The sequence below is a fragment of the Cherax quadricarinatus genome, chromosome 86, assembly GCF_038502225.1.
Source record: "Cherax quadricarinatus isolate ZL_2023a chromosome 86, ASM3850222v1, whole genome shotgun sequence".
Lineage (NCBI taxonomy): Eukaryota > Metazoa > Arthropoda > Malacostraca > Decapoda > Parastacidae > Cherax > Cherax quadricarinatus.
The window spans coordinates 1,947,485-1,973,956 of record NC_091377.1 but is presented as its reverse complement, the minus strand read 5'-3'; positions in this window follow the sequence as shown (position 1 = coordinate 1,973,956).

The following is a 26,472-nucleotide window of genomic DNA, read 5'->3' as shown; positions in this document are numbered from 1 at the left end:
ACCACTACTACCACTGTCACCACCACCACTACTACCACTGTCACCACCACCACTACTACCACTGTCACCTCCAGCACCACTACTACCACTGTCACCACCACCACTACTACCACTGTCACCACCACCACTACTACCACTGTCACCTCCAGCACCACTACTACCACTGTCACCACCACTACTACCACTGTCACCACCACCACTACTACCACTGTCACCACCACCACTACTACCACTGTCACCACCACCACTACTACCACTGTCACCACCACCACTACTACCACTGTCACCTCCAGCACCACTACTACCACTGTCACCACCACCACTACTACCACTGTCACCACCACCACTACTACCACTGTCACCACCACCACTACTACCACTGTCACCACCATCTATATACTTTATCATATTCATACCAGAGAAACTATCCTATTCTTGTACAAAGAATAATAAACATCAATTCTTCAATATTTCCTGTTCTTCCTTAGCCACCTTGCGCATCACGATGTTTACTTATTTGCGCATCACGATGTTTACTTATTCGCGCATCACGATGTTTACTTATTCGCGCATCACGGTGCCTACTTATTTGCGCATCACGATGTTTACTTATTTGCGCATCACGATGTTTACTTATTTGCGCATCACGATGTTTACTTATTCGCGCATCACGATGTTTACTTATTTGCGCATCACGATGTTTACTTATTTGCGCATCACGATGTTTACTTATTCGCGCATCACGATGTTTACTTATTTGCGCATCACGATGTTTACTTATTCGCGCATCACGGTGCCTACTTATTTGCGCATCACGATGTTTACTTATTCGCGCATCACGGTGCCTACTTATTTGCGCATCACGATGTTTACTTATTTGCGCATCACGATGTTTACTTATTTGCGCATCACGGTGCCTACTTATTTGCGCATCACGATGTTTACTTATTCGCGCATCACGGTGCCTACTTATTTGCGCATCACGATGTTTACTTATTTGCGCATCACGATGTTTACTTATTTGCGCATCACGGTGCCTACTTATTTGCGCATCACGATGTTTACTTATTCGCGCATCACGATGTTTACTTATTTGCGCATCACGATGTTTACTTATTTGCGCATCACGATGTTTACTTATTCGCGCATCACGGTGCCTACTTATTTGCGCATCACGATGTTTACTTATTTGCGCATCACGATGTTTACTTATTTGCGCATCACGATGTTTACTTGCTCATCACGATGTTTACTTATTTGCGCATCACGATGTTTACTTATTTGCGCATCACGATGTTTACTTATTCGCGCATCACGATGTTTACTTATTTGCGCATCACGATGTTTACTTATTTGCGCATCACGATGTTTACTTATTTGCGCATCACGATGTTTACTTATTCGCGCATCACGATGTTTACTTATTTGCGCATCACGATGTTTACTTATTTGCGCATCACGATGTTTACTTATTTGCGCATCACGATGTTTACTTATTTGCGCATCACGATGTTTACTTATTTGCGCATCACGATGTTTACTTATTTGCGCATCACGATGTTTACTTATTTGCGCATCACGATGTTTACTTATTTGCGCATCACGATGTTTACTTGCTCATTACGATGTTTGCTTATTTGCGCATCACGATGTTTACTTTGCGCATCACGATGTTTACTTATTTGCGCATCACGGTGCCTACTTATTTGCGCATCACGATGTTTACTTGCTCATTACGATGTTTGCTTATTTGCGCATCACGATGTTTACTTATTTGCGCATCACGATGTTTACTTATTTGCGCATCACGATGTTTACTTATTTGCGCATCACGATGTTTACTTATTTGCGCATCACGATGTTTACTTATTTGCGCATCACGATGTTTACTTATTTGCGCATCACGATGTTTACTTATTTGCGCATCACGATGTTTACTTATTTGCGCATCACGATGTTTACTTATTTGCGCATCACGATGTTTACTTATTTGCGCATCACGATGTTTACTTATTTGCGCATCACGGTGCCTACTTATTTGCGCATCACGGTGCCTACTTATTTGCGCATCACGATGTTTACTTATTCGCGCATCACGATGTTTACTTATTTTCGCATCACGATGTTTACTTATTCGCGCATCACGGTGCCTACTTATTTGCGCATCACGATGTTTACTTGCGCATCACGATGTTTACTTATTTGCGCATCACGATGTTTACTTATTTGCGCATCACGATGTTTACTTATTCGCGCATCACGATGTTTACTTATTTGCGCATCACGATGTTTACTTATTTGCGCATCACGATGTTTACTTATTTGCGCATCACGATGTTTACTTATTTGCGCATCACGATGTTTACTTATTTGCGCATCACGATGTTTACTTATTTGGGCATCACGATGTTTACTTATTTGCGCATCACGATGTTTACTTATTTGCGCATCACGATGTTTATTTATTTGCGCATCACGATGTTTACTTGCTCATTACGATGTTTACTTATTTGCGCGTCACGATGTTTACTTATTTGCGCGTCACGATGTTTACTCATTTGCGCATCACGATGTTTTTAAGTCATTTGCTTATTTGTGATCAAATATACGTTGTTTTTATGTGAGTTAACTTAATCCTAATCCAGATAAACTTAATCCTAATCCAAATAAACTTAATCCTAATCCAAATAAACTTAATCCTAATCCAAATAAACTTAATCATATTGAAAAAGACCATTTAAAAATGATAGGAAACCTGGAAGGGTCGTAGCCATGAGACGACCATAACGACAACTTTGTCTCCTCCTTTGCAGATAATACTCAAATATACCTTTATCACAAATATATACCCTTATCACAAAAGGTATATAGTCTTGTATAGATAAAACGTTGTATTAATAAACCTTTCTGTTACTGTTGTGTGTGTTTTAACCCCTTGTCGGCCAAACCATTTAAATTTCTGTAGGAAATACCGAACCAGCCGGTACTAAACCATACCACGGGTGGGGTTTAAACTCGTGATCACAGTCTCTAAACTCCAGACCGTCGCGTTAGCCACTGGACCAGCTAGCTTCAATAAGGTTCATCCAACTAGGTATATTTCACGTGTAGAAATATACCTAGTTGGATGAATCTTATTGAAGCTAGCTGGCCTAGTGGCTGACGCGACGGTCTGGAGTTTTGAGACTCTCTGATCGCGGGTTTGAACCCCGCCCGTGGTATGGTTTGTTTGCAATCGTGCCATTACGATTTCGTGAGTCAGCCGGTACTCTCAAGTGTTGATAAATGGTTCACAGAACAGACAAGTTGATAAATTAAGACACTTGGATATTGTATAAACCTTGGTAATAAATACCGACAAACTGATTTAAAAAAACACGTAAGCAAACACTAGAACATAGAAAACGTTTCGGTACTGGGACCTTGATCACTTCTAACATACTGAGGTTAAGACATCAGTCCAATACAAAGAAGAATGGTGAAATTACCTCAAACTCCTGATCATAATTATTCTTCTTCGTATTGGACTAAAGAAGCCGCTGTGTGGCGAAACGTTTCCACGAAGATAACATATGAGCATTGTATACCATTCTTGTACAACATATGAACATAAAGGAGGAACTGCAGAAGGCCTACTGGCCAATACAAGGCAGGTCCTTATTAAAACCATCACTACCTGGTCTCAGACCTGGCCGTGGGGGCGTTGACCCCCGAAATCCTCTCCAGATATACTTCAGGTTTACCCTAAGGCTACCCAAGAATTTACTCCCGTAACCACGATACATGTATCTAATTTATCAACCTTTCATGCAGTTTTTTGTTTCACTTAACGTTTTATCGTTTAAGTCTAAAATTTCTTGGTAGTTTTCAGAACGTGTTGGTCTCCGTTAGTCTGTTTAGGAAACCACTGTTTTCTTCCTCTGTTTCTTCGAGTTAATAACGGTTTCAAAACCGAAAACCGAGAACCATGTAACACTCTGGTACCTGGTATAAACCTTGGTGGTAGATACCGACAAACTGGCTTGGAAAGCCACGTGAGCAGACACTAGAATAACAAAGGCACAATACCATGACTGGAACGACTTTGTGATTTTGTGTGACTTTGTAAATGGCTCAAGTCGGACTGAAACGTCGTCGTAAACTCCCCTCTTCTATGACTTAAGAAATCGTAATGACACGATTGCAAATAAACCATACCCCCGGCCGGGATTGAACCCGCGGCTAGCTGGTCTAGTGGCTAGCGCGACGGGCTGGAGTTTTGAGACTCTATGACCGCGGGTTCAATCCCGGCCGGGGGTATGGTTCCCCTCTTCTATGTGCGGGTTATTTGTGTATAGACACTAGAACATATTAGGAAACGTTTCGGTCCTCGGACCTTGATTACTTTTGAAGTGATCAAAGTTCGAAAACCGAAACCTTTAATATAGCCTAGTGTTTGCTAATGCGTTTTTCTAAACTCGGGTACTTGCACTGTGGTTATTGAAAAATGGTTTACAATACCGACAAGTTGAAGATTAGGACAGTGTTGGGTGGGCGAAACGTTTTATCAATAAAAATACCACACCGTTGCATATGTATCTTAATCTTCAAAGCCACTGGTTGGCGAAACGTCTGCATGTGTCTAATTCGTATGTAATTAACTTCAAACTAAAATGTTTTACCAGTGTATTGGCTAATCCAATCTAAGAGCACTTAACGTTCCAGCGGCGCGTCACTGACTCTTCAGTGATCGCGTGCTGGCTAATTATGCCAATCATAATCTGGTAATTATTCTCGAAATGAATGGTTATGGGGATCCATGATCAGCTGCCTAGGCTACTTGGAGGGTTTCTTAGGCCTCAGGTGGTAAGTCTTTATGCTAGGGCACCTCAGAGCCCTGTACCAACACTGCACGGACAATGGACTCGCAGAATATATGTATTTTAAGTAAGTTTTAATAATATCCTAGGTTGTCATTAGTCAGAACTTTATTAAACTGGCAGCGGAGAACGTAGTGATTTGAAAGGCAATAAAATTTAAATGATCAGCCAAGCTATTACTATACCCATTATTATGCAAACTGCCAAGTGTAGCCTCGTTCGATTCCTTGCATCTCAACTTCTTCGGGTTATCCCTTTCATAAAAGCTTACGCCTGCGTAATTATCTATATTTATGAAGCGTATGGATGTCCGGAGAGTAGCCTCTGAATGCGTATGTCGTTAGCTAAGCGTAGCGAGCAGAGAAACCTCTTTGACATGAGGCTACTTAGCATGGAAGACGGAGAATTGGGTCGCGGACGACAGCGACCCAACGAGCGGTGGGAACGCAGGGAAAAGTGTGAGGTGTGTTGACACATAACTTGATAATTTTGGGTCATTAGTGGGCAATATATCTTGTGGACGGAGTTCTTGCCCGCCAGCGAGCGATGGTTGAGGCTCCTCCCGACGCCGTAGACGCTACCCCAATAAATGACTCTGTCGGGGCAAGCTAGCCCAGGGGTTGTTGCTTGACTAGTTGGTGGTGGGGAAGCTCGGGTGATTGGTGTCACTGTAACTAGTGGTAATGGAAGTGGTGGTGATAGTACGTGGGTAAGACAGACAGCAGAATCTATCTGTTGTAAAGTGCCTACTACTGTTACATAGATTAAGGACCATCGTGTATTATCTCTTCCCACTCATCTTTCCTCCAGTTACTGCCGACGTGAAAAAATTGGAAACATACCATACTAAAAACTGGCACGAAATTTACAGGAGAGGTGGAAATAACTCAGGAAATCGTAATGACACGATTGCAAACAAACCATACCACGGGTGGGGATAGAACCCGCGATTAGAGTTTCATGACTCTGATCGCGGGTTCTATCCCCGCCAGTGGAATGGTTTGAAGTGGAAATGGATGTGAGATGAGAATAGTCACAATACCGCGACTGGGACGACATTTTGGTCCGACTTAGACCATTAATCTCCTTTGAGAGACTAATTTGTGTATGGAGAGAAGATGTGGGGTGCAATTACCTCTACTGGTGGAGGTTGGCACTGAGTACTGGTAACAGATATCTAATAACACCACAAATGTTAAGACTGGCTTGTCAATGGTCCAGGTCGGACCGAAACATCATTACTTCCCCTCTCCTAAATAAGATTATTTATGTATGCATGTGTTGAACAACAGCTGTAAGTAGGCACATGTAATAAGTGGGGTGTACAACAAGTGTGGATATGTAGATCAGGGTGTAGCTGAGGCATGTTGCTTGTGTAACGGGTGTTAGCTTGTATTGTAGCAGATGTAGTTGGTGTAGGTGTGGTCGTGGTGTTTACCACACGAAAAGACAAATTGATTTTTTTTAAGAAATGAGAGTGAGTGTTCGTCATTCTACACAAGGAGTGCTCAAAGGAATGATGATCCGGGGAATTGGAGCTACGCTCCTCCTCTTCGGTTCTTTGAACCATTCATCTACAATCTTGTCAGACACTGCAACTTCATGGGATCTTAATACTTGGGAATTCTTCGCTTGCCTAACCCTTGGGCACGACCTACTTCCACATTGGACAAATGTGACACCACCTATGACTGCTGCACCTCTCCTGCCATACGGTTTATAAGCTGCTTCTCCGCTCATATGCCGTATTCTACTCAAGATTGATGGACTGACCACATCGACTCAAGGTTGAGGGACTGATTACCTCATTATCCTCCTGTTCTTCAAGTTTCTCCTATGTATGGACTGATGAAGCCACTGTGTGGCGAAACGTTTCCTCAATAAAGATACCCAAGAGTTGCACATGTGTCTAATTTAACAAGTCTGTTTACCTCTGTCTCAAGGCGGTACATGTCCCTTAGGGGTTTAGATTTTCCACTACTATTGTTACTACTATTACTACTAGTACTATTACTACTAGTACTGTTACTACTACTACTGTTTTTACTATTACTAAAACTACTACTATTACTTCTACTATTACTACTACTACTACTTAAATATACGACTATTGAAGCAACTACCGATAATAATAATATTAACAGCCCAGGCCTTATTCAACATCTTTTTATTCCGTTGAATTTACATGTTGGTCTTTCTACCTCAGCTCATTTACAGGTTAAGAGCTGTTATTCTACCTCAGCTCATTTACAGATTAAGAGCTGTTATCCTACCTCAGCTCATTTACAGGTTAAGAGCTGTTATCCTACCTCAGCTCATTTACAGATTAAGAACTGTTATCCTACCTCAGTTCATTTACAGGTTAAGAGCTGTTATCCTACCTCAGTTCATTTACAGGTTAAGAGCTGTTATCCTACCTCAGCTCATTTACAGATTAAGAGCTGTTATCCTACCTCAGCTCATTTACAGGTTAAGAGCTGTTATCCTACCTCAGCTCATTTACAGGCTAAGAGCTGTTATCCTACCTCAGCTCATTTACAGATTAAGAGCTGTTATCCTACTTCAGCTCATTTACATATTAAGAGCTGTTATCCTACCTCAGCTCATTTACAGGTTAAGAGCTGTTATCCTACCTCAGCTCATTTACAGATTAAGAGCTGTTATCCTACCTCAGCTCATTTACAGGTTAAGAGCTGTTATCCTACCTCAGCTCATTTACAGGTTAAGAGCTGTTATCCTACCTCAGCTCATTTACAGATTAAGAGCTGTTATCCTATCTCAGCTCATTTACAGGTTAAGAGCTGTTATCCTACCTCAGCTCATTTACAGATTAAGAGCTGTTATCCTACCTCAGCTCATGTACAGATTAAGAGCTGTTATCCTACCTCAGCTCATTTACAGGTTAAGAGCTAATATCCTACCTCAGCTCATTTGCTGTTATCCTACCTCAGCTCATTTGCTGTTATCCTACCTCAGCTCATTTGCTGTTATCCTACCTCAGCTCATTTGCTGTTATCCTACCTCAGCTCATTTGCTGTTATCCTACCTCAGCTCATTTACAGATTAAGAGCTCATTTCAAAACCTGGAACTGTTTAACGTATAGTGACACCTCCCAGGATGCCACCCACAACAATCAACTAACACGCGAGTATCTACTTACTGCCAGGTGAACCGGGACGACAGGGAGGGAAAGCCTTGGCCAATCGTGTTGTCGTACCCAGAAAACGACTTGCAAAAAGATAACTAATTTCCCCAGGAACTCTTGCATTTTGAATGGAAATTCGATTAAATCTCGTAATTTAAAGAATATTGCAATATGTATCTAGAAAGACTTTGTGTGTGAATGTAAAAGTGATTATCCACATTGTGAGGGACAAGCCACGGTACGCAGGTTCAATCCCCACCCGCACCATGGTTTGTTTACAATCGTATCACTACGATTACGTGTACGGCTCAAGACGTTTCGCCACTATTAGCGAAACGTTTTCTTTAATAAATGTCTTGATCTGTACACAAGTATCATCCACAATACATTATATCTATTAAATTTTCTATACCTACCATGTTACGCTAGGTCAGGTAAAATTTGTCAGGAAACAGGACGAGTGTTTCCTGACGCAGGTCTTAGTCATATGATGACCCGCCGTTGAAGATTCTGGCCATCTGATCGAGGCCTTACACTGGCTTACCCCTCAGTCACCCCTCCCGTAAAGGCGGTCCTCTGGGAACGTTATTTGCAGGACACCCTCCTGTTTTCTGCAATTTTGCAAGCTCCTGATGATGTTATTGCAACACGAAAGTCCTAGAGCTATCATTCTACTGCCCCCGTGGTTGTTTTGTATATATATATATATATATATATATATATATATATATATATATATATATATATATATATATATATATATATACATACAGGGAGACACCACTTCTAGCACTGACTGGTAAATATAATTCATATCTGACCTTCGGTGTTTAACTCTTCCTTTCCATCCCTCGTCTCTGTCCTCCACTCTTCATTATCGTAAAATACTTCACGTATCGCAATATCTGAGTCATCTTCGTTTAATTATGTGAGCGTAACGTTGCAGGTGTTATCTGAACGAAGCCCTGGGTTACCTTTATCGATGTGATCAGTACATCAGCGAGCCCAGGACACCACTGCCTTGCTGTCTTCTCCACATTGTTCGGGCGTCTATGCTAATGGTTGGCTCCTTCACGCTTACCTCTCTGTCCTGTCTGTTTCGCTCTCTGTCTCTCGCTGGAGGGTAGGGGGAGGGGAGAGATCCTTCCGCTTTTCTATCCCTGGTGTACACACGTCGGTAATGCACGACTGTCTGTAACGTGTAGACCCCTCAAGGGAGGTTCCTTGATGCTGTTGAGAGGCTCTTGATTTAGGGAATTGGATCTGTGCTTCAGTTTCGTGAATTAAGCCTGAATACCTTCCATTCCCCCCCCCCCACTCCACCTCACAGGCGCTGTATAATCATACGAGTTTAGCGCTTCCCCATGATTATATAATAATATAACGTGTAGAGAAGTGGATAGTTCTTCTCAGCTGATACTTTCCTTGTGGACTTGAAAGTGCTCTGTTGACTTTCTCAGGTGCTCTATTTTTTCTCTTTTTCCCTCTCTCTCCCTATCTCTCTCTCTCTCTCTCTCTCTCTCTCTCTCTCTCTCTCTCTCTCTCTCTCTCTCTCTCTCTCTCTCTCTCTCTCTCTCTCTCTCTCTCTCTCTCTCTAACTCTCTCTCTAATTTGTGAGTCGATGGAGCTCAAACCCCAATTTCTGAAGATCTCTGTTAACAAGAATGATCATTAATGGAACAACAATGATCATTAATGGAACAACAATGATCATTTATGGAACAATGATCATTTATGGAACAACAATGATCTTTTATGGAACAACAATGATCATTTATGGAACAACAATGATCATTTATGGAACAACAATGATCATTAATGGAACAACAATGATCATTTATGGAACAACAATGATCATTAATGGAACAACAATGATCATTTATGGAACAACAATGATCATTAATGGAACAACAATGATCATTTATGGAACAACAATGATCATTTATGGAACAATGATCATTAATGGAACAACAATGATCATTTATGGAACAATGATCATTAATGGAACAACAATGATCATTTATGGAACAACAATGATCATTTATGGAACAACAATGATCATTAATGGAACAACAATGATCATTTATGGAACAATGATCATTTATGGAACAACAATGATCATTAATGGAACAACAATGATCATTTATGGAACAACAATGATCATTAATGGAACAACAATGATCATTATGAAGCAACAATGATTATTTAGGAAGCAACAATGATCATTATGAAGCAATAATGATCATTTATGAAGCAACAATGATTATTATGAAGCAACAATGATTATTTATGAAGCAACAATGATCATTTAGGAAGCAACAATGATCATTATGAAGCAACAATGATTATTTAGGAAGCAACAATGATCATTATGAAGCAATAATGATCATTTATGAAGCAACAATGATCATTATGAAGCAACAATGATCATTATGAAGCAACAATGATCATTATGAAGCAACAATGATCATTTATGAAACAACAATGATCATTTATGAAGCAACAATGATCATTTATGAAGCAATGATCATTAATGACGCAACAATGATCATTAATGACGCAACAATGATCATTTATGAAGCAACAATGATCATTTATGAAGCAACAATGATCATTTATGAAACAACAATGATCATTTATGAAGCAACAATGATCATTTATGAAGCAACAATGATAATTTATGAAGCAATGATCATTAATGACGCAACAATGATCATTTATGAAACAATGATCATTTATGAAGCAACAATGATCATTTATGAAGCAACAATGATCATTTATGAAGCAATGATCATTAATGACGCAACAATGATCATTTATGAAGCAACAATGATCATTTATGAAGCAACAATGATCATTAATGACGCAACAATGATCATTCACGAGGCAAGCATGAGAGCTATAGAATTCATTATTAAAAGAATGTTGGACAAAACATCGAGGAATTCATTCGAAACGTTCGCCAAATAAATAGGACAACTTTGGGAACAAATAGAAGATGCATCGAGCCCACTATTTGGGCGAAACGTCGTCAGTAAAGTTGATCTGAATTCACTTAGTTTGTGTACTTTATACCACTGATCTTCACGTAATGAAGTGTCATAGATATGTGAAACATCGTAGGATTTTATTTTTAAAGACGTTTCTCCCAGTGTAGAAAATACAAGGTTTCGCTGTTGATTTATCTTAGGGCTCACCTATTTGTACTCACCTATTTGTGGTTGCAGAGGTCGATTCGCAGCTCCCGGCCTCGACTCTTTGCTGATCGCTACTATGTCCACACACTCCCTGCTCCAAGAGCTTTATCGCACCTTTATCGTATATGCTGAGTGCTGTGTGTGTGTTGTAGATGTAGGGGTTTGCAGGGGTTGTTGTAGTTTGTCGTGGGTGAGGTATTTGTTTTTAGTATCATGTAGGACGTATATGACCCTTCAGGTCAAATGTTTTGTTAGTGGAATGAATTGTAAAGGACCTGCCTAGTATGGGCCAACAGGCCTGCTGCAGTGTTCCTCCTTTCTTATGTTCTTATGTTCTTATGTCATATCATACGTCGTAGGTCTCACGCTGGTCGCAGTGAACCTTGTTGAAGCCTCACAGGTTATTCTGTACATGTAGATGACATGCAAGGAGACGTGAAGCTGACATGGACACGGTGAGGACACATAGCAGACACGGTAAGCGCTCAAGTTTGGCATACCACACACCAGTTTTTAATGAAGGGTGTCAGGCCGACGGGGCCAGGAACAGCGCTGATGTATCGCTGCTATCAGATGGCAGATGCTCAACCCTGATAAAGGATGCTGACAGATTGTTGGAGATCAGATTGGCGAATAAATCAAATGCCACGTTGAGTGTGAGCCTGGGAGAGTATCTTGGAGATGTGAGGAGAAGAGTGAAGGGATTGCAGGGAAGATGTTAGGGTGAAAGTCCTAGGGTGAGAGGGATCGTTGCAGAAATGGCAGGATTATCACGGAACGAGTGGGATTTGAACCCATGGCAAATAAATCCTAAGCTTAGGCTCAAACCCCAAGTGTTTCCAGATTAGTTGACAATCGTGTTATGATTTCGTGAGTCGTCTGAAGAAAATTATATCAGACTTCGTTTGGTCCACGTGTGACCGCAACGTTGTACAAATAATTTCTTGCTCTACTGTCAATGTATTTGTTCTGCTATACCAGTCGGCATCTTTTCGCCTCCTGACCAGCGTCAGAACCAGTGTCGTGGAAGATGAGGGTAAGACAACAAGGAGGAAATGAACGTGTTGTGAGATCATATAAGAGATTTTGTTGAAAACGAGACAGTGCTGGTTCTGGTATTTTATTGTTAAGACGTTTTGGTCCATTAAGGCGAAAACCTCTTCCCAGTAAAATGCCATAGTGCGTCTTATTTACTTACAGTCGGTATAATCTGAGATTCTGAAGAGGGTAAGAGGACAAGGAGGAAATAAATTGAGAGATGATTGATGCAATCACCCGAAAAGTCCTGGTTTCTTTGGCAGAACAGAAGAATGTTGGGGTCTGTGAAGCAAGATTAATCGGAGGACACAGTCTGGAAGTGAATATTTCTGTTGGTTTATCCGTCAGAGAAAATCTGACACAGGCTTTTGATATCAGTGGTCTGAGGGCCCTGAATCTGCACTCTCTCGAAAGGCGTAGAATTAGGGAGGATATGATCGAGGTGTATAAATGGAAAACAGGAATAAATAAAGGGGATATAAATAGCGTGCTGAAAATTTCCAGCCAAGACAGGACTCGCAGCAATGGTTTCAAGTTGGAAAAATTCAGATTCAGGAAGGATATAGGAAAGCACTGGTTTGGTAATAGAGTTGTGGATGAGTGGAACAAACTTCCGAGTACAGTTACTCAGGCTAAAACGTTGTGTAGTTTTAAAAATAGGTTAGATAAATACATGAGTTGGTGTGTGTGGGTGTGAGTCGGACCTGACTAGCTTGTGCTGCTGGGTCTGGTGCCGTACTCCTTCCTTGAGTGGAAGTGACCAGACTGGGTGGGTCATTGGGCTAATCCGGGGGAGGGGTCATTGGGCTTATCCGGAGAGGGGACATGGACCTGCTCCGCATGGGTCAGTAGGCCTGTTGCAGTGTTCCTTCTTTCTTATGTTCTTATGCTGGCTGACCTGTGCTGGACAAGGAGAGGGAATAAACATAGGACTTGTCTACGGGGAACGAGAAAAGGGGCGAGATATGCGAGGCTAAGAAAAGGTTTGAAATCATGTGGTGAGAGGGGAAGACAGATAGTTTGCAGTCTGTGCCCAGAGAACTGCGAGGTACTTTTTTGTAAAATGCGAGAAAAGTAGCGAGTAATCGTGCATGATCCTTGGCAATAACGAGATGAGAAAATGATGAAATTGAGACACATGTGCAACATCTGGGTATCTTTATTGTAGACGTTTCGCCATCCAGTGGCTTTATCAATACAAATTCCAGGACATAACTTGAAGACAGGAGAACTATGTACAGAAGATGAGGTAATCAGTCCCTCAACCTAGCAGTAGGTGCGAAGAGCACCGTAGCATCTCCACGACTATGGTGCTCTTCGCACCTACTGCTAGGTTGAGGGACTGATTACCTCATCTTCTGTACATAGTTCTCCTGTCTTCAAGTTATGTCCTGGAATTTGTATTGATAAAGCCACTGGATGGCGAAACGTCTACAATAAAGATACCCAGATGTTGCACATGTGTCTCAATTTCATCTTGTCGGTATTGTATACCATTCTTGTACAACGAGATGAGAAAAAGTAAGAAAAGATACGAGAAATATGAGTTTAAAGAGTTAAATAGCTATAACACCTAACTTGATAGAGCAACACTTACGAGGTCTGAACATTAAAATGGTATACAATACCGACAGGTTGTTAGGTAAGACACATATGCAACAGTTAGACAACTTTATTCCGAAACGTTTCGCCTACACAGTAGGCTTCTTCAGTCGAATACAGAAAGTAGGCAGGAACAGTAGAGATGTGAAGACGATGTAATCAGTCCATCACCCTCAAATTCTACGACTTTAAGGGTGATGGACTGATTACATCGTCTTCACATCTCTACTGTTCCTGCCTACTTTCTGTATTCGACTGAAGAAGCCTACTGTGTAGGCGAAACGTTTCGGAATAAAGTTGTCTAACTGTTGCATATGTGTCTTACCTAACACTTACGAGGTCTGGCAGCGGGGTCATAACCACCGGAAGTATCCCTAAGGTATCCTTTAGATATTCTCCAGGCATCGTATAGGCATCCTTCAGGTATACTTCATATATCCTTCAGGTATCCTTTAGACATCTCACTGTTCAACGATTTTAAATTTGGCTAAACTAATTTAATTCGCCTGTGTCAGAGACCATCATCTGTGACCGAACTTTTCTTTCCCACAGCCCCAGTAGCCTGATAGCAGTAGCCTGATAGCAGTAGCCTGATAGCAGTAGCCTGATAGCAGAAGCCTGATAGCAGATCTATTTCCATATCTCTCAAAGCTGAACCTGCTACAGTTCAGGACCACGGTTCGAATCCCCGATCATTCTTCTGTTTATTCGTTGAGTGTTGTCTCTTACGACTTGAGTTAGTAGCGTAACTTCTGTTGGTAATAATGGAAGACTTACCGACACCAATCTACCTAAACACCCACCCACCTACCTTAACCACCTACCAACCCACCCACCCACCTACCCACCAACCTACCTACAAACCTACCAACCCACCTCCTTACCCACCTACCCATCTTCCCACCCACCTACCTTCCCCCACCTAGCAACCCACCTAACTACCCATCAACCCACCTACCTACCCACCCAAATACCTACCTACCCACCCACCTACCTTCCTACCCAACCACCCACCCACCTACTTATCTACCCACCCATCCATCCAACCACTTACCCTCCTACCTACCTACCAACCCACCCAGCCACCAACCCACCCACCTACCTACCTAAACACCCACCTACCCACGTACCCTCCTACCTACCCACTCACCTACCTACCAACCTACCCACCTACCAACCAACCCACCTACCTACCAACCTACCCACCTACCAACCAACCCACCTACCTACCAACCTACCCACCTACCAACCAACCCACCTACCTACCAACCTACCCACCTACCAACCAACCCACCTACCTACCAACCTACCTACCCACCCACCCACCCACCCACCTATCCACCCACCCACCTACCCACCCACCTACCTACCCACCCACCTACCTACCCACCCACACACACACACACACACCTAGCCAAGCACGTAAAGAAACTAGAGAAAGTGCAAAGGTTTGCAACAAGACTAGTCCCAGAGCTAAGAGGTAATTCCTACGAGGAGAGGTTAAGGGAAATCAACCTGATGACACTGGAGGACAGGAGAGATAGGGAGGACATGATAACGACATACAAAATACTGAGAGGAATTGACAAGGTGGACAAAGACAGGATGTTCCAGAGATTGGACACAGTAACAAGGGGACACAGTTGGAAGCTGAAGACACAGATGAATCACAGGGATGTTACGAAGTATTTCTTCAGCCACAGAGTAGTCAGTAAGTGGAATAGTTTGGGAAGCGATTTAGTGGAGGCAGGATCCATACATAGCTTTAAGCAGAGGTATGATAAAGCTCACGGTTCAGGGAGAGTGACCTAGTAGCGATCAGTGAAGAGGCAGGGCCAGGAGCTCGGACTCGACCCCCGCAACCTCAACTAGGTGAGTAGGTGAGTACACACACACACACACACACCCACACACCTACCTACATACTCGCCCACCTACCTACCTACCCACCCACCCACTCACCCACCTACCCACTCACCCACCTACCTACCCACCCACTCACCCACCTATCTACCTACTCATCCACCCACTCATCCAGCTACCCACCCATCCACCTACCTACCCACCCACTCACCCACGTATCTACCTACTTACCTACCTACCTACCGACTCTTCCATTTCACGCGGCACCTGTATACTCCCCTCTGTGTCCATGTATTGTTTGTAATGGCTTGACAAAGCTGCTGGTGAGCGAAACATTGCCACAATAAAATATCACATTAGTTGCATCTGTGTCCTTTTACCTAACATCATCTATGTTAACGCAACCTGACCTGACCTGACCTGACCTAATCTAACCTGACCTGACCTGGCCTGGCCTAGCCTGACCTGACCTGACCTGACCTGACCTGACCTGACCTGACCTGACCTAACCTGACCTAACCTAACCTAACCTAACCTAACCTAACCTAACCTAACCTAACCTAACCTGACCTGACCTGACCTGACCTGACCTGACCTGACCTGACCTGTCCTGACCTTTTAAAACCTAACGTAATCCATGATATTACCAATCAAGAACAGTTTCAATACAATATTTTGGTCATAAATTGGAATTCTTTCCAATCATTTGTGATAATTGTTTTTCTCTAGATCAGCACTATACGGAGCAATGTTTCGCCCCATCAAAGGAAGCGTTTCACCAGCTAGTGGCTTCCTCAGTCCATTCTAGAGACGAATGGTGGAAGATCAGAAGGAGTCTGGGGGTAATCAGTCGCTCAATCTGGAGTCGATGTGATCAGTCCATCAATCTTAATATAAGAATTTTTATTAAGATTGAGGGACTGATTACCTCAAACTCCTTCTGATCTTCTATCATCCACTATAACGGACTGAGAAAGCTACCCAAGTGTTGTACCAAGTCCTATAATGTGAGTATTTTCCTCCGAATAGTCAACAGTGTGACAGTCGGGTCCATTAGGGATGTGTTTGGGGGACTGAACACCAACCACTATCATTAGACCACTTTGGTAATTGCCTCTGGTGACTAATGACTCTCTTATCATCCCTCTCCTCTAGAAGGTGGCCTCAATTACGACGCGATAAGATGACTTTGCCGATGATACACAAAAACTCAGCTGTGTTTCCCGTCTCAGCACCACGCTGAGAGAGGACACAGGAACATGTGTTATATCTACATTTAAGTTTTTTTCTCGCTATTGCTGCATTACGCAGCTCTCACCTGCCTTTTGTTCCGACGTAGCGGAAGCAGCGGCACTAAACTCAGTCTCCAGGTGTGGTGAAATCAATTAGCCAGCAGGAAGGGCTATTATTTAGATTTATAATGATGCGGTACAAGCCTTAATGAACGACACAACGCGGGTCGTAGCCTCACGTGGGAGTTTGTCGCGTCAGTCGAATACAACGAGATGATATTAAAGTCGAAAGGCGCTAATTCTAAATATCCTACGAACCTCTTCGAAACTCTTAGGTAAAAGGACACAAATGCAACCAATGTGACGTTTTATTGTGGCAACTATTAATGCTATTACTACCACTGCTATTACAACTAATATAATAAAATTAATAATAATAATAATTAATAATAGGAAGTACCTATCTTCAGGTCAAAACAAATAATCTTAATGTACGGAATAATTATTTTTTTTATTATTAAAGGCTAAAGTGAAAGAGGTTACACAGCGCCATTGAAAACTGAGAAGTAGCTAGCTTTGATCCAAGGAATGGGAGCTCTAATTCCTGGCATCAAGAGCCTTCACGAACTTCTGTTCACCTCCCCAACTCTTCACCTCAGCAACTCCCATAGACGATAAACTCATAGAGGAATATATGACGATTCCCTGGCATGGGAATGGTACTGGGTTGGAATGGTTGTGTCTGGTCCAGAGTGGGTGTAAATGGGGGACTTCCCCATCCCTCACATTCCCCATAAATCATTAATAAGTGCCTTGTAGGCGTTCTCTGGCACAGACCCGTTTTTCCTCCCTTAGTCCTCATGATTAACATTCCTCGCCCTCCTTGACATCTCTGACTCGTAAATTGTCTTTGAAATCGGAGGCAGAAATTTTCTCATGATTCAGAGACACACGATGTTGAACGCACCTGGATATCCAAGAACTGGAAATAATCCATACCTGGAAAGGCTCTGATTTGGCTGCTTAATGGGGTTCTTAAAACATATCAAGCATCATCCAGGCTACACGTAATATGTTCTAAGAATATAAGGATGGAGGAGCACTGCAAAAGGTCTACTGGCCCATACAGAGCAAGTCTTTATTAAAACCACAGGTTACTTCAATCCCTAAATTAGAGATTAAAGTGTATATACGCTGTGAGAAATATACCTCACGGTGTATATATCCAGGTGCCTATGTACCACTGCTACTATTGTTATTAGTACTACACATACACACAAGCAGAACAAGTGTCTGTAGCAAGAGCCTTTGAGAGATGGTAACTATTACTACTGCTACTACTATTGCTATTACTACTACTACTACCACCACCACCATCCCATCTCTGGACCTTCCAGAGACGGGACACAGCAACAAGGGGTCACAATTGGACGTTGAGGACTCGAATCGCAGGGATGTTAGGAAGTATTTCTTCAGTTACAGAGTTGTCAGGAAGTGGAATAGTCTGGGAAGTGATGTAGTGGAGGCAGGATCCATACATAGCTTTAAGAAGAGATATGATGAAGCTCTTGGAACAGGAAGAGCGACCTACTAGGGACCAGTGAAGAGGCGGGGCCAGGAGCTATGACTTGACCCCTGCAACCAGCCACAATTAGGTGAGTACACACACACACACACACACACACACACACACACACACTGTGTGTAACTCGACCCCTGCAACCACAACTAGGTGAGTACACACAGTAGCGACCAGCGAAGAGACGGGGCCAAGAACTGTGAATCGACCCCTGCAACCACAAATAGGTAAGTACAATTGAGTGAGTAAAACAGCTTAAGAGACGAGTTTTAGCGGGATAAGTATGAGGAGGAAAAGAAGGAGGATAAATAAGGGGAAAATGAGAGGATGAACGAGACTGAGGGGAAAGGGTGAAGTGAGGGAAGAAGTGAACACCAGCACCAACCCAAATCCCACCACAACACGGTGTTCACACCCTCTCATTATACTCTTCTGATAGATAACTCCGGCCACTAATAAACACGCAACGTACGGAAATATATATATAGGAAAACTTTTAAAAATATTCGCAGCTCTGCGCAGTGTAAATTCGCAAATGAGTATAGTAGAAACTCTCATTATACTTCCCAAGAAGTGACAATTACATATCAGACGCACCTCAATGCATGTAATCTGTACATGGCTGCCTGGGGGGTTCTCTTCTGCTTTGCGGTAATTCAGGGCAAACGGAAAGCCCTCCAGGGCTTATCCTGCCAGACGTGGTAATATTCCTATCACTGGGATCTGGTGTCTGTAGCTTGGTACCTCCCTCCTCTCTCTCTCTCTCTCTCTCTCTCTCTCTCTCTCTCTCTCTCTCTCTCTCTCTCTCTCTCTCTTTTACACAGGGTTTGACAAGGTTAAGGATCCCTAGCTTTATTGACAAGCTACCTACAGGTTAAGGATTCCTAACTTTATTCTCAAGCTAAGAGCTGTTACCTACATCAGCTCACTTGAAAGCATTTTTATTGTTATGAGACATACAAGTAGGGAACATGATGAAGTTGGAGCCATCTGTGGGCCAGCATTTTCATTTGATCAACTGACTTTATCTCGTTGACATCATTATGCTGTACGAATGTGTTCCATACTCGAGTCATCCTGGGTATATATGATCTCAGATGGAGTGATGTTCTGGAGAAGGGTACAGCCAGAGTGAAGTTGCTGCTTTCTGCCCGTCTTGTGACATAAAAGCTTGTTTCACGCTGTCCTCGAAGTGGATCCAAGTGTGGCACTTTGACAATATTGGCCTTGTACATAACAGTAAGGCCACCCAGATCCCTCCTGTGTTGAAGGCTCTGCTGAAATGACAGATCTATCCAGGATGGGTCCAGGCGAGAGATGAGACGTCTTGCTCTGTTCTCTTCTCTGTCAAGCAGTCGCAGATGAGAGAGGGGGCAGGCAAACCAAGAAAGTGGAGCATACTCAAGATGTGAGCGTACTTGTGCCTCGTACAGAATCTTGCAACCTCTACTGTCAAGCAGATGCGAGATACGGCGAAGTGCTGTAAGCTTCCTGGCTGCCTTGTTTGCAAGATTTACAACATGATTCTTCATGGTTGGTTTGGAGTCAGATTTCACCCCAAGGATATCAACTTCTTCTCCAGGTGCCAACACCCTCCCATTCATCCTTACTACTGCACCAGCATTACCATCATGGTGCCTAGAGACGACCATTTGCGTTTTCTCAGGTGCAAATGTTACTTGCTATCTATTTCCCCAAGCTGATATAGCTCTCTCTCTCTCTCTCTCTCTCTCTCTCTCTCTCTCTCTCTCTCTCTCTCTCTCTCTCTCTCTCCAAGTCACCCACCGGCCAAAGCCTAGTAGAGTAGGTCACACCTCCTTCATGAGTCCCCTCAGGGAAGGTTCCTTGACGCTGGTGAAGGACTCTTGATCTAGGGAATTGGAACTGTTCTCCAGTTCGCTGAATTAAACCTGAATACCTTCCATATAACCCCTCAGGCGCTGTATAATCCTACGGGTTTAGCGCTTCCCACTTGATTATAATAATGATAATCTTAAGGAAGGAACACGGCATCAGACCCATCAGCACAAGCTAGTCAGGTCCAACTCACACCCCCCCCCATACCCACTCATGTATTTATCCAACGTTTTTTTTAAAGTACACAACGTTTTAGCTTCTATGACGGTACTTGGGAGTTTGTTCCACTCATCTACAACTCTATTACCAAACCAGTGCTTTCCAATATACCTCCTGAATCTGAATTTTTCCAACTTGAAACCATTGCTGCGAGTCCTGTCTTAGGTAGGAAAGAGTTAGTGTGTCTCTCCGAGAGATGTTATAATCTGAAGGTGTAATGAGTGGAAATCTGCGTAGACTAGTAATAGGCCCAGTACAGATTCTAATATATGTAATGACATACCAGAAAACAGAAATAACCGGTACATGGGAGAAATAAAAGTATGACGACGTTTCGGTCATCTTAAGTGACTAGTTAGTGAGAAATGGTATGGTGATACCGACAAGATGTGAAAAAAATCTTTGTAAATGGTCCAAGTCGGACCGAAACGCCGTCGTAAGCTCCTTTCTTCTATGTACGGGTTATCTGTGTATTGTTACAGTCACTGTATTGTGGCTTTTTATTCTTTATACACGAAGATATAGTCAGGTGTATCCCTCGTTGCTTATGAGGTAAAATTAATAAGATTAATAACCGTTGAAAAACTACGACAGGTCACAGACACTTACCTTGACAAAATACAGGGTTAGCAAGGCAAGTGGTTACAGTCCCTCCGTCTTTGGGGAAAAAGTGCTGTCATGGATCGAGTCATGGCTCACGAACAGGAAGCAGAGAGTATGCATAAATGGGGTTAAATCCGAGTGGGGATCTGAAACAAGTGGCGTTCCACAGGGATCAGTCTTAGGCCCGTTGATATTTATAATATATATCAATGACCTTGATGAGGGAATTTACTAGCGATATGAGCAAATTCGCCGACGACACGAAGATAGGTAGAATAATTGATTCAAACGTAGATATTAGGGAACTTCAGGAGGATTTAGACAGACTCAATTCATGGTCAGAAAAGTGGCAGATGCAGTTCAGTGTAGATGAATGCACAGCTCTGAAGCTCGGGAGTATCCATAACCCTATCACTTATTAGCTAAATAATGTAGAACTTAGCCATATAGATTGCGAAAAGGACTTGGGGTTATAATAAGCAGCAACCTTAAACCAAGACAGCAATGCGTACGCGTACGTAACAAGGCAAATAGATTACTGGGATTTATATCAAGAAGTGTAAGCAACAGAAGTCCAGCGGTTGTACTAGTAGAAAAATAAACACATGAGCAGTATAATGTGATTCTTTTCTGACAACGTTTCGCCCACACAGTGGGCTTTATCAAGTCACAAACAAATCTACCTGGTGAAAGGTACGTGAGTATTAATAGGATGAAGTTAGGGGGAGAATGCTAGATAGGTAGGATCTGATGTAAACCTGCACGGAACTGGCTGGTGCGTATGTAGTAATGTGAGATAACGAAGAAGTTTCTTGGCAAGAAGTTCAGCTGCTATAGAAGCCGTTGTTCTGGTTGAAGTTGTTAGATATACAGATAACTGGTGATTCCAGGATTCTGCGGTATTGAGTGTTGTCTTCTCTGGCGATAAGTCTTGCGTTTCTGTAGTTGATTAAATGGTTGTGTGAATTTCGGTGTTGAACACAGGCATTCCTTAAATCGCCAGCTCTCCCTGCGTACTGGTGTTCTGATATACATGTTCGGAGGTCTCTGGCAGTTTCGCCCACGTATAATTTGTTGCAGTCATTACAAGGGATTATGTACACCCTTGCAGAGGATTGAAATGCTGCAGAAGAGTCATTCTTCAACTTGTCGATTTTCTAGCCCATTTACATCACATATGGGCACTTAAATGGTGGACGAAGTTAGAGGTTGGCTGCATATTTCGACCTCTGAGACCCTCTTCAGTTGGGAAAGGGGAAAAGTTAGCTCGAAATCCTTGGATTAAAAGTATCCCTCTGTTCAAGGAAGGAAACGGCAATTCAGTTAAGTCGAAGTTAAAAAGAGGAACACGAGTTATAAATGAAGTTCTTTAAATTTAGTTTTGTAAACACACACACACACACACACACACACACACACACACACACACACACACACACACACATGCACATACAACAGGCCTAGTGTCTAATCGACATGTGCCTAGGACCAAATGGTAACACACACATGCTTATTTCCATCAACCACACACACACACACACACCTATTTGCACACACCAACCCCACACACGCCCAAGCATACACACCTCAACCCCATATACACACTCACACACACACTTTAACCCACTCACATACTAATAACCCCCACTTAACCTCAACAGCACTAACAGCAATTTCGACCAGACACTTAATATCTACACCCCACATTTCACACCCCACATTTCACACCCCAAATTTCACACCCCACATTTCACACCCCAAATTTCACACCCCACATTTCACACCCCACATTTCACACCCCACACCTTCACCCTACACTCGCCTTACCCTAGCTAATTCCTTTGCCATAACAGAACACCCACTCACCTAGGTGGTTAATCTAAGTGGTAATCTAACATATCTGGTCTCTGACCCTTGGAGGCAGGTCACGCTAGGTCATCTTGTTTAGAACTGTCTCTAAAATCTCTATGTATTTATATCTCTAATGTGAGATAGAGTAATCTTGCTTATAAAGTACATAGTGTTTTTATTTGCTGATGGTAGGAGAACGTCAGCGCTGACATACTAGCCGTCCTAGCAGAATGTCAGTGCTGACATACTAGCCGTCCTAGTCTCAGTAGTAGTAACCAGTTACCAGTAACCAGTGTACCAGTAGATGACTCACTACCAACCGTCTCTGCCTGAGTCACTGTCTGTATTTATATTGTGCTGACCACAGCAGTATTCAAAGACCCCCTCACATATGGGTACTGTGGGCGGCCAGTTAGTTATACGAGAGGGAGCAAGGAGATAGGCAGGCTGTTGGGCGCTCCCCACATATCTGTAATTATACGTACTTCCAGCCTACGTGAATATTACTTTACCCTATCCACGTGTTCGAACTCCCACATGATACTAGCAGAATGTCAGCGCTGACATACTAGCCGTCCTAACAGAATGTCAGCGCTGACATCCTAGCAGAACGTCAGCGCTGACATACTAGCCGTCCTAGCAGAACGTCAACGCTGACATCCTAGCCGTCCTAGCAGAATATCAGCGCTGACATCCTAGCAGAACGTCAACGCTGATATCCTAGCCGTCCTAGCAGAACGTCAGCACTGATATCCTAGCAGAACGTCAGCGCTGATGTCCTAGCAGAACGTCAACGCTGATATCCTAGCCGTCCTAGCAGAGCGTCAGCGCTGACATCCTAGCCGTCCTAGCAGAGCGTCAGCGCTGATATTCTAGCCTTCCTAGCAGAACGTCAGCACTGACATCCTAGCCGTCCTAGCAGAGCGTCAGCGCTGATATTCTAGCATTCCTAGCAGAACGTCAGCACTGACATCCTAGCCGTTCTAGCAGAGCGTCAGCGCTGATATTCTAGCCGTCCTAGCAGAACGTCAGCGCTGACATCCTAGCCGTCCTAGCAGAACGTCAGCGCTGACATCCTAGCCGTCCTAACAGAACGTCAGCGCTGACATCCTAGCCGTCCTAACAGAACGTCAGCGCTGACATCCTAGGCCGCTTCTGAACTGCCGTCATGTCCTCCCCTTGATTTAATTACAATCTTTCTCAGACGTTAAAAAATGAGCGAAATGTGTTCTTGTCAATTGTTCTGATGCCAAGAATTTAATAGCTCTTTACTACGTCGTCCCGGAACAATTAACCTTGATAGGCAATTAGTATTTTGTTATTGAGAGAGAGAGAGAGAGAGAGAGAGAGAGAGAGAGAGAGTGAGAGAGAGAGTGAGAGAGAGAGTGAGAGAGAGAGTGAGAGAGAGAGAGTGAGAGAGAGAGAGTGAGAGAGAGAGTAGAGGACTTTAACGTCCACACTGAGACTACTGAAAAAAAGGACTATCCAATTGTGTCTAGATTTAGGACTATTGTGTATTATCTAGATGTTTGGCGGAAGAATAGTATAGAAGAGATACATATCTAGATAGAGAGAAAATTATCTATTTTGCTTTTGATTAATACCGTTAACCCCTTTTTTTTCATCGCAATTTTCCAGCCTCTTGCGTATCACTTTCGAAGTTCTCAATACCAACACCAGAGAGAACAAAAAATATTTAGAGGTTCTGTAACAAAGGTCACAAGGAATCGTGCGCGAGTGTTGGACAAATGAGCATCGGACTGACGTCGTGATCGTGAGTGTGAAGGTTCACGATGGGAGGTTGGATCAAGAGGTTATCTGACACTTGGGGCCTCAGACGACCTAATACCCTCTCACGAGGGGAGATGGTGGCGTCGATAGCACACCAGAGCCCTTGATGATGGTGGCGTCGATAGCACACCAGAGCCCTTGGTGATGGAAGCGTCGATAGCACACCAGAGCCCTTGATGATGGTGGCGTCGATAGCACACCAGAGCCCTTGATGATGGAGGCGTCGATAGCACACCAGAGCCCTTGATGGTGACGTCGATAGCACACCAGAGCCCTTGGTGATGGAGGCGTCGATAGCACACCAGAGCCCTTGATGATGGTGACGTCGATAGCACACCAGAGCCCTTGGTGATGGAAGCGTCGATAGCACACCAGAGCCCTTGATGATGGTGGCGTCGATAGCACACCAGAGCCCTTGATGATGGAGGCGTCGATAGCACACCAGAGCCCTTGATGATGGTGACGTCGATAGCACACCAGAGCCCTTGGTGATGGAAGCGTCGATAGCACACCAGAGCCCTTGATGATGGTGACGTCGATAGCACACCAGAGCCCTTGATGATGGTGGCGTCGATAGCACACCAGAGCCCTTGATGATGGTGGCGTCGATAGAACACCAGAGCCCTTGATGATGATGTCGATAGCACACCAGAGCCCTTGATGATGACGTCGATAGCACACCAGAGCCCTTGATGATGGTGACGTCGATAGTACACCAGAGCCCTTGATGATGGTGACGTCGATAGCACACCAGAGCCCTTGATGATGGAAGCGTCGATAGCACACCAGAGCCCTTGATAATGGAGGCGTCGATAGCACACCAGAGCCCTTGATGGTGACGTCGATAGCACACCAGAGCCCTTGACAACGTTTCACCCACACAGTGGACTTTAACAAGTCACAAACAGATCTACCTGGGCAAAGAGTACATGAGTATATATAGGTTGAGTACTCATGTACTCGTTGCTCAGGTTTGTCGCTTGATAAAGCTCACTGTGTGGGCGAAACGTTGTCAAGAAAGGCTCACATTATACTGCAGTTTGTGTCTATTTTTCATGTGATTGGTGCAGATGACTGGGTGTTTCACTAGGGTGTTGATGACTGGGTGTTTCACCAGGATGGTGTTGATGTCAGGGTGTGTTGATGTCAGGGTGTGGTGTTGATGTCAGGGTGTGGTGTTGATGTCAGGGTGTGGTGTTGATGTCAGGGTGTGGTGTTGATGTCAGGGTGTGGTGTTGATGTCAGGGTGTGGTGTTGATGTCAGGGTGTGGTGTTGATGTCAGGGTGTGGTGTTGATGTCAGGGTGTGGTGTTGATGTCAGGGTGCGGTGTTGATGTCAGGGTGTGGTGTTGATGTCAGGGTGTGGTGTTGATGTCAGGGTGCGGTGTTGATGTCAGGGTGCGGTGTTGTCAGGGTGCGGTGTTGCTGAGGGCTTGTGTTAAGCGGGGTGTCATAATGGCAGTTCTTCGTTCCGTCTTACGAGCGGCCGACCCACTAAAGCCAAAGTGGAAAATTACCTTGATCAATTGGAGATTAATCCAGCACGTTCAAGATATTTAAGCTTAGGACGCTGCCAAGCAGGAAGTGAGAGAGAGAGAGAGAGAGAGAGAGAGAGAGAGAGCCAGTGAGAGCCAG